General features: G+C 37.2%; 1 protein-coding gene across 1 annotated transcript in view; it reads left to right on the top strand.

Moving 5' to 3' along the window:
• The first annotated feature begins 2,209 nt into the window (after nucleotides 1-2,209).
• Nucleotides 2,210-10,662, top strand: part of LOC133632963 (pikachurin) — a 137,507-nt gene continuing 129,054 nt past the window's right edge. The window contains exons 1-2 of the mRNA XM_062025827.1: nucleotides 2,210-2,417; nucleotides 7,330-7,413. The gene's annotated coding sequence lies outside the window, so the exon portion shown is untranslated. The remainder of the gene's footprint in view (nucleotides 2,418-7,329; nucleotides 7,414-10,662) is intronic.

Genomic DNA, 10,662 nt, shown 5'->3' with positions numbered 1-10,662 from the left:
CTTCTCCCTGCGTCCGTGTACACAGCGGTGTTTTAAAAAAAGTCATAAATTGTACTTTTTGAAACCGATACCGATAATTTTGAAACCGATACCGATAATTTCCGATATTACATTTTAAAGCATCCCTAATTTTTAACTTTTATTTTTCTTATGTATTAATACATTAACATGGTGCACTGTACAGCATAATGGATTTTGAGAATAAAGTACAATATAAATATTGTTTCACTATGATCACATTACTATTAATAAAATACCATGGTGCACGGTACACTGATAAATCCCCAAATTAGAATTAAATACAATAGACATCACCAAATTTGATGTTTTTTCAATTAGTCAGAAAAAAAAAAAATCAATGGATCCTAAAAATAGAATAGGATATAATCAAATTTAGATCATCAAATTAAAATGTTTCTTGTCACAATTGACATCCCATTTAAACTTCTTTATGGTGCCTTGTACACTACAATGAATCCCAAAAATAAAATACAATACAAATTTCACTAGATTAATCAAACTATCCATCCATCCATCCATCCGTCTTCTTCCGCTTATCCGAGGTCGGGTCGCGGGGGCAGCAGCCTAAGCAGGGAAGCGCCAGACTTCCCTCTCCCCAGCCACTTCTTCCAGAGGGATCCCGAGGCGTTCCCAGGCCAGCCGGGAGACATAGTCTTCCCAACGTGTCCTGTCCAACGTGAAAAGCGTTGACCACAACTTGTTAATGGGAGAACTTTTGCCACCAGACCTTCGTAACTTAGACTCAATATCCCTCTTCAAATTAAGACTCAAAACACACCTATTCCTGACTGCTTATTCATTATAATCACCTTTTCTTCTCTATCTTTGTTGTTGTTATTATTGTTGTTGTTATCCAATTGGATTTTATTGTTTTGATTTTGTACGGTGTCCTTTGAGTGCCCAGAAAGGCGCCTTATAAATAAAATGTATTATTATTATTATGTACACACATATTTAAAAGGGCAGTATTGCCTTTTTAAAGACATAATTGTTCCTATTAGGTGTCATTATTGTCGATTAATGTGTCCTGTTTTGCCTCAAAGACGTCACAGTAGGATTGTCCCGATTATACCAATATTGTAGTACCGGTACCCTTACCAAAATGTATTTCGATACTTTTCGGTACTTTTCTAAATAAAGGGGATCACAAAAAAATGGCATTATTGGCTTTATTTTAACAAAAAATGTTTACGATACATTAAACATATGTTTCTTATTGCAATCAAAGAACAATTGTGTCCTTAAATAAAATAGTGAACATAGTCTAATTAGTCTGCTGACATATGCAGTAACATATTGTGTCATTTTCTATTCTATTAATTTGTCAAAACTATAAAGGACGAGCTGTAAAATTTGATTATTAACCCACTTGTTCATTTACTGTTAATATCTGCTGACTTTCCGTTTCAACATGTTCTATCTACACTTCTGTTAAAATGTAATAATCACTTACTCTTCTATTGTTTTGGATACTTTACTATAGTATTGAATGATACCACACATTTGGGCATCGATCCGATACCGAGTCGCTACAGGATCATACATTGGTCATATTCAAAGTGTCCAGGGACATATTTCCTGAGTTTATAAACATAATATGAATTTAAAAATAAGGAAAAAAGATTTTGTGACGATAAATATCGATGTAATCATAGTAGTATCGACTAGATACGCTATTGTACTTGGTATCATTGCAGTGGATGTCAGGTGTAGATCCACCCATGGCGTTTGTTTACATTCAGGGGTGCTAGCTTGCTGTTAGCGGTTAGCTATCGTATCCTCCTACGGTGTGTAGTGAAGCATGTTTAGCTATTCCTCGTCCTGCAGGGATGATACTTGTAAGAAACGTACTTTATTCATCCCCATGCGGATGGACGTTCGCCGCTAGCTAGCTAGCCATGTCTTAAAGCACCTCTTCCTGAGGGCGTTTCAGTGTTATAACTTCACCTTTATCGTTAGTTTTTAGGCCAAAAATGTGTCCGTTCTCCCTTTTCTGTCTACACCGGGGGTCGGCAACCCGCGGCTCTAGAGCCGCATGCGGCTCTTTAGCGCCGCCCTAGTGGCTCTCTGGAGATTTTTCAAAAATGTATGAAGAATGGAAAAAGATGAGGGGAAAAAAATCAATTTTTTTGTTCCAGAATGTTTTCTGTGGGAGGACAAACGTGACATAAACCTCGCTAATTGTTATAAATCACACTGTTTATATTAAACATGCTTCACTGATTCGAGTATTTGGCGAGCGCCGTTTTGTCCTACTAATTTTGGCGGTCCTTGAACTCGCCGTATAGTTTGTTTCCATGTATAACTTTCTCCGACTTTCTAGGACGTGTTTTATGCCACTTTTTCTATCTCATTTTGTCCACCACACTTTTAACGTTGGGCATGAGTGCACAAAGGTGAGTTTTGTTGATGTTATTGACTTGTGTGGAGTGCTAATCAGACATATTTGGTCACTGCGTGACTGCAAGCTAATCGATGCTAACATGCTATTTAGGCTAGCTATATGTACATATTGCATATGCCTCATTTGTAGCTATATTTGAGGTCATTTAGTTTCCTTTAAGTCCTCTTAATTACATTTATATCTCATGACACATGTAATATGACTTTTAATTTTTTGCGGCTCCAGACAGATTTGTTTTTTGTATTTTTGCTCCAATATGGCTCTTTCAACATTTTGGGTTGCCGACCCCTGGTCTACACACTGTCTGCTTGTAAGTACTCAGTGATTGTGCGCCGCCGAACATGCTGCTTTGCTCGTAAAACCAGCAATGTTATGACGTGACGACGCCCGGGAACTGGTACTATTCAAACAGAGTATAGTACCGTTTTTTGAATTATTAGTACCACGATACTATACCAGTACCGGTATACCCGTACAACCCTACGTCACAGCGTCTTCTTGTGTGATGCTAATGTGAGCTAGCTTGTTCCGGAATAACACAGCGGCTGATTGGCTTAAACATAGCAAACATTTGGCGTTTGTCTTTTATCGGTGTGGGAGATCCGCTGGGGATGGAGCCAGGGAAGGAAACAAAATGTGTGTCTCAATATGTTGTGGATTAAATGCAGCCTCAAATGTGGGCTGCTTTTTATATGACGATCAGACTCTTTACGATCTCTCAAAGTAAAATGTCAGAACGCACAGCTGTGGACATTCCGGCACACATAGAAACACAAAAGTAGAGCTGCAGAGTGATGGAAACATTTAGTTTATTGAGCATACGGAATAATCCCAAACTATTTTATAGCATAATATTGTGAGAGTCTAATCCATAGTGGATCTAACATAATAGTGTGAGAGTCCAGTCCATAGTGGATCTAACATAATAGTGAGAGTCCAGTCCATAGTGGATCTAACATAATAGTGAGAGTCCAGTCCATAGTGGATCTAACATAATAGTGTGAGAGTCCAGTCCATAGTGGATCTAACATAATAGTTTGAGAGTCCAGTCCATAGTGGATCTAACATAACAATGTGAGAGTCCAGTCCATAGTGGATCTAACATAATAGTGTGAGAGTCTAGTCCATAGTGGATCTAACATAATAGTGTGAGAGTCCAGTCCATAGTGGATCTAACATAATAGTGTGAAAGTCCAGTCCATAGTGGATCTAACATAATAGTGTGAGAGTCTAGTCCATAGTGAATCTAACATAATAGTGTGAAAGTCCAGTCCATAGTGAATCTAACATAATAGTGTGAGAGTCCAGTCCATAGTGAATCTAACATAATAGTGTGAGAGTCCAGTCCATAGTGAATCTAACATAATAGTGTGAGAGTCTAGTCCATAGTGGATCTAACATAATAGTGTGAGAGTCCAGTCCATAGTGGATCTAACATAATAGTGTGAGAGTCCAGTCCATAGTGAATCTAACATAATAGTGTGAGAGTCCAGTCCATAGTGGATCTAACATAATAGTGTGAGAGTCCAGTCCATAGTGGATCTAACATAATAATGTGAGAGTCTAGTCCATAGTGGATCTAACATAATAGTGTGAGAGTCCAGTCCATAGTGAATCTAACATAATAGTGTGAGAGTCTAGTCCATAGTGGATCTAACATAATAGTGTGAGAGTCCAGTCCATAGTGGATCTAACATAATAGTGTGAGAGTCCAGTCCATAGTGGATCTAACATAATAGTGTGAGAGTCCAGTCCATAGTGGATCTAACATAATAGTGTGAAAGTCCAGTCTATAGTGGATCTAACATAATAGTGTGAGAGTCCAGTCCATAGTGGATCTAACATAATAGTGTGAGAGTCCAGTCCATAGTGGATCTAACATAATAGTGTGAGAGTCCAGTCCATAGTGAATCTAACATAATAGTTTGAGAGTCCAGTCCATAGTGGATCTAACATAACAATGTGAGAGTCCAGTCCATAGTGGATCTAACATAACAATGTGAGAGTCCAGTCCATAGTGGATCTAACATAATAGTGTGAGAGTCCAGTCCATAGTGGATCTAACATAATAGTGTGAGAGTCCAGTCCATAGTGGATCTAACATAATAGTGTGAGAGTCCAGTCCATAGTGAATCTAACATAATAGTGTGAGAGTCCAGTCCATAGTGGATCTAACATAATAGTGTGAGAGTCCAGTCCATAGTGGATCTAACATAATAGTGTGAGAGTCCAGTCCATAGTGGATCTAACATAATAATGTGAGAGTCCAGTCCATAGTGGATCTAACATAATAGTGTGAGAGTCCAGTCCATAGTGGATCTAACATAATAGTGTGAGAGTCCAGTCCATCGTGGATGTAACATAATAGTGTGAGAGTCCAGTCCATAGTGGATCTAACATAATAGTGAGTGTCCAGTCCATAGTGGATCAAGCATAATAGTGTGAGAGTCCAGTCCATAGTGAATCTAACATAATAGTGTGACAGTCCAGTCCATAGTGGATCTAACATAATAGTGTGAGAGTCCAGTCCATCGTGGATCTAACATAATAGTGTGAGAGTCCAGTCCATAGTGGATCTAACATAATAGTGAGTGTCCAGTCCATAGTGGATCAAGCATAATAGTGTGAGAGTCCACTCCATAGTGAATCTAACATAATAGTGTGACAGTCCAGTCCATAGTGGATCTAACATAATAGTGTGAGAGTCCAGTCCATAGTGGATGTACATGTTATCTTGGTTGTTTGTTATGCTGGCCTTTTGAACCACCAGGAAGCGTATAACTAACCACGTTGGACCAAGTCTGGTGTGTGTGCGCTCGTTCACGAGAGCGTATCATCCAACGTCTCCGGAGACGTTGTCTGTAATCATGGCAACCCAATCCAACCTTGTACCATCTGATTATGAGTAAATAAAACGGTTGTAACAAATTCTCTTTTGTTCCTGTTTAAAAGCCTACTGAAATGAATTTTTTTTTATTTAAACGGGGATAGCAGATCCGTTCAATGTGTCATACTTGATCATTTTGCGATATTGCCATATTTTTGCTGAAAGGATTTAGTAGAGAACATTGACGATAAAGTTTTGGTCGCTGATAAAAAAGCCTTGCCTGTACAGGAAGTAGCGTGACGTCACAGGTTGAAGGGCTCCTCACATTTCCCATTGTTTACAATGCAGCGAGAGCGATTCGGACCGAGAAAGAGACGATTACCCCATTAATTTGAGCCAGGATGAAAGATTCGTGGATGAGGAACGTGAGAGTGAAGGACTAGAGTGCAGTGCAGGACGTATCTTTTTTTGCTCTGACCGTAACTTAGGTACAAGGGTTCATTGGATTCCACACTTTCTCCTTTTTCTATTTTGGATCACGGATTTGTATTTTAAACCACCTCGGATACTATATCCTCTTGAAAATGAGAGTCGAGAACGCGAAATGGACATTCACAGTGACTTTTATCCCCACGACAATACATCGGCGAAGCTCTTTAGCTACGGAGCTAACGTGATAGCATCGTGCTTAAATGCAGATAGAAACAAAAGAAATAAGCCCCTGACTGGAAGGATAGACAGAAGATCAACAATACTATTAAACCATGGACATGTAACTACACGGTTAATGCTTTCCAGCCTGGCGAAGCTTAACAATGCTGTTGCTAACGATACCATTGAAGCTAACTTAGCTGCGGGACCTCGACAGAGCTCTGCTAAAAACAGCCCTCATCTGCTCATCAACACCCGTGCTCACCTGCGTTCCAGCGATCGACGGAGCAACGAAGGACTTCACCCGATCATCGATGCGGTCGGCGGCCCGGAGACGGAGGAAGTCAAGGTGAGGTCGGCGGCTAGCGCGTCTGCTATCCATCTCAAAGTCCTCCTGGTTGTGTTGCTGCAGCCAGCCGCTAATACACCGATCCCACCTACAGCTTTGTTCTTCGCAGTCTCCATTGTTCATTAAACAAATTGCAAAAGATTCACCAACACAGATGTCCAGAATACTGTGGAATTTTGCGATGAAAACAGAGCTTTTTTGTATTGGATCCAATGGGGTCCGAATACTTCCGTTTCAACCATTGACGTCACGCGCATACGTCATCATACATAGACGTTTCCAACCGGAAGTTTTGCGGGAAATTTAAAATTGCACTTTATAAGTTAACCCGGCCGTATTGGCATGTGTTGCAATGTTAAGATGTCATCATTGATATATAAACTATCAGACTGCGTGGCCGGTAGTAGTGGCTTTCAGTAGGCCTTTAAGATTCGGACATTTCCACTACATAGGCTCTGGGAATCACTAATAAGCCGGAGTTCTTTGAACGCAGATATGGTATGGTACAATACAATCAGCAAAACAGCAGCACTGGAAGGCACATGAAATGACATGAAGAGAATATGAATACTTTTAGATATTTAGGGAGAGTAAATTAAAAATTACCTTTATCTTTAATTATGATCCTGATTTCTGGTTATATTAGGCCCGCAGAGAAGGCCGTGCTGGTGCTGATGGCACACCACTGTACTAACATGAGCCCAATTTGTATCTATATATTTTGAAGAGCTTTTTTCCTCCCACATTCACTTGCATTAAAATAGCGGATTGATTTCCAGAGAAGAGCGGTCGGGTTCTGTTTTGCAGTTTTGCTCGTCAAAACGTTCTTCTGGCTTGCATGACATGGAAGGTCAATTCTGTGCTAATCTCTGTGAGAAAGTGTCCACTTTCCGCCATCTGGCTTCACTTATTGGGAACACAAGCAAGATGTCTGCTTTTGTTGCATCACACTGCGAAGTAGACATTCTCCTAAAAGTAGCACTCTGAAAAATATTTGTGTTATCATGTTGATGCTGTGGGGAAGTAACTTTCAACCAAGCGTCACGTATCACTTTCCCTTCCGTCTTCTCTCGCCAGGGGCGGTCATCGGGACTCTGCCAGAGGTCACCGGAAGGTTGCTGTAGACCAGGAAAGGTCAATGCGGGGTTGGGAGTGTGTGAGGTTAGAACTGTTTGCTCACCGTGAGCCATTTTGTGTCTTTATAGGATCAATTTCAAGGTCCCTTCACCTCTTCCAGGAGGGGAAACAGATGTCTATTGGTGGCTCGTAAATACCTGCAGAGGTATTTTTAGTCTGGTACACCATAGTCTGTTCATTAAAAAAAAAAAAAAAAAGAATTGCAGCAATTAATTGCACTTTTTCAAGTAGATGGAGTTTGGGCACTCAAAGGCAGCATCTTGTACAAGAACTGTATCAAAAAGTCAGCTTTTTCACAAATGATAATGCAAATGATTGTTTTTAATATTTATTATTATTTGTAGTTTATTGGTAGTAGTTATTAAAAGTTATTATTTATTTGTTATTGTTAAATATGTTATATATATATATATATATATATATATATATATATATATATATATATATATAAAAATATGTTATATATATATATACTGTGTGTGTATATATATATATATATATATGTATATACATGTGTGTGTGTATGTATGTATATATATATATATGTATATGTATATATGTATATGTGTGTATGTATATATATGTGTATATATATATATATATATATATATACACACATATACATATATACATATACATATATATATATATATATATATATATATACATACAAACACACACGTATATACATGTATGTATATATATATATATATATATATATATATATATATATACACACATATACATATATACATATACATATATATATATATATATATATATATATATATATATATATATATATATATATATATATATATATATATATATATATATATATATATACATACAAACACACACGTATACACATGTATGTATATATATATATATATATATATATATATATATATATATATATATATATATATATATATCAGTGGCGTGCGGTGAGGTTCATGTCTGGTGAGGCACTGACTTCATCACAGTCAGATTTACAAACATATGAACCCTAAAGAGTATCTTATTCACCATTTGATTGGCAGCAGTTAACGGGTTATGTTTAAAAGGTCATACCAGCATTCTTCCCTGCTTGGCACTCAGCATCAAGGGTTGGAATTGGGGGTTAAATCACCAAAAATTATTCCCAGGCACGGCGCCGCTGCTGCCCACTGCTCCCCTCACCTCCCAGGGGGTGAACAAGGGGATGGGTCAAATGCAGAGGACAAATTTCACCACACTTAGTGTGTGTGTGTGACAATCATTGGTATACTTAACTTTAACTTTACACTTACAAACTGTAGCACACAAAAAAGCACATTTAATAAAAAAAACGTTATTATGGTCTTACCTTTACTTATAAGTGCGGGAACAGTGGTGTTCGTGTTGGAAGAGTCGTGAATGAATGAAATATGAAATCCGCGCTGCAGTCTGCAGGTGTACCTAATGTTGTGTCCCTGTTCACGGCTCCTCCGGCGCGCCGCGCGAGCATTGTTGTTTTTGCACTTTTTGGCTTCTTGTTAAGTGACTTTTTTTGGGTGGATTCGGTCTTGCACGTGGAGGGTTTGGGTGTGGGCTTTGGTTGGTGTGGCGCTCCCGTCGGGCGGTGCATTCTGCGGCGGAGGTGCTTGGCACCAGGAGGCGGGGTTATGAGACGAGCCTCCAGTTTTATGATCGCTCAGCACAAGAAATACGTTACACACATACAGTTGTTGACAAAATACACTGTACATTATATACCTCAGCTAACTAAACTATGGAAATGTATAATATAATTCATATAGCAATACAGTCTCACTGCACAGCAGGCCAGCAGTTAGCCGAGTCATTGTGCACAATCCATGTTGAGGCACAACGCAGTGACGTGCCTCAACTGGCTGCTGATCACCGCACCGTCTCTTCTTAGTATTTGAACGGCAAATGTGAAAATAAAAATAAAAATAATCTAAAACTGGTGAAGTTAAATGGAAAATAACTTTAGTATAATCACTGGATACATATAACAATTTAATAAATTTTTTTTCTTTTTACTTTTTTTTTTCTTTCCATGATGGCAGGTGAGGCCGTGCCTCCCCTGCCTCTAGTGACTGCACGCCACTGATATATATATATATATATATATATATATATATATATATATATATATATATATATATATATATATATATATATATATATATATATATATATATATATATATATATATGACATGCACCTGGGGATAGGTTGATTGGCAACACTAAATTGGCCCTAGTGTGTGAATGTGAGTGTGAATGTTGTCTGTCCATCTGTGTTGGCCCTGCGATGAGGTGGCGACTTGTCCAGGGTGTACCCCGCCTTCCGCCCGATTGTAGCTGAGATAGGCTCCAGCGCCCCCCACGACCCCGAAGGGAATAAGCGGTAGAAAATGGATGGATGGATGGATATATATACGCGTTAGGTCAGGAAAAAACACAGAGGCTATTTCAAGTTGTTTTTGCATAATATTGTGAAACAAAACGCCAGATAATGTCAAAACAAATTGTATTTATAATATAAAAAAACAAAACGAATTGTATTTATAATATAATTTTTTTTATTTTTTTATATACACACACATATATATATATATATATATATATATATATATATATATATATATATATATATATATATATATATATATATATATATTTCATATTATAAATACAATTTGTTTTGGACATTATCTGGCGTTTTGTTTCACAATATTATGCAAAAACAACTTGAAATAGCCTCTGTTTTTTTCCTGACCTAACGCATATATATATATATATATATATATATATATATATATATATATATATATATATATATATATATATATATATATATATATATATATATATATATATATATATATATATAATATGTGTGTGTGTGTATAATATAAACACATTAATCTTTATGTATTATTGTTAGGTTCTTTTTTCATGGATCATTAAATTTGAGAATATACACATTGTTAGAGTTACAGAAATATTAAAATACATAATAACCTGTACATCCCTTTTGATGGGTTCAAAAAACCTTTTCCATTTATTTTGAACTTATTTAATTTATGTTTGTATTTATCATACAAATTACTTATTTATGTATTCATAAGTTAAAAAACAAGTTGATTAAATATTTTGCTTATGTGGGATCTTTTTCAAACTTTTTTATTCTAGAAAAAATGAGGGGTCCTTGCATGAAACTCGCTTTATTTAGTTATCATCGTCTTAAATTGTGACTGACCTGGTATTGATTTCAGCTTGA

This window comes from Entelurus aequoreus, linkage group LG17 (assembly GCF_033978785.1).
Source record: "Entelurus aequoreus isolate RoL-2023_Sb linkage group LG17, RoL_Eaeq_v1.1, whole genome shotgun sequence".
In the NCBI taxonomy this organism is placed as follows: domain Eukaryota; kingdom Metazoa; phylum Chordata; class Actinopteri; order Syngnathiformes; family Syngnathidae; genus Entelurus; species Entelurus aequoreus.
Note: the sequence above shows the minus strand (reverse complement) of the source record. Positions and strands in the feature narration are given on the sequence as shown.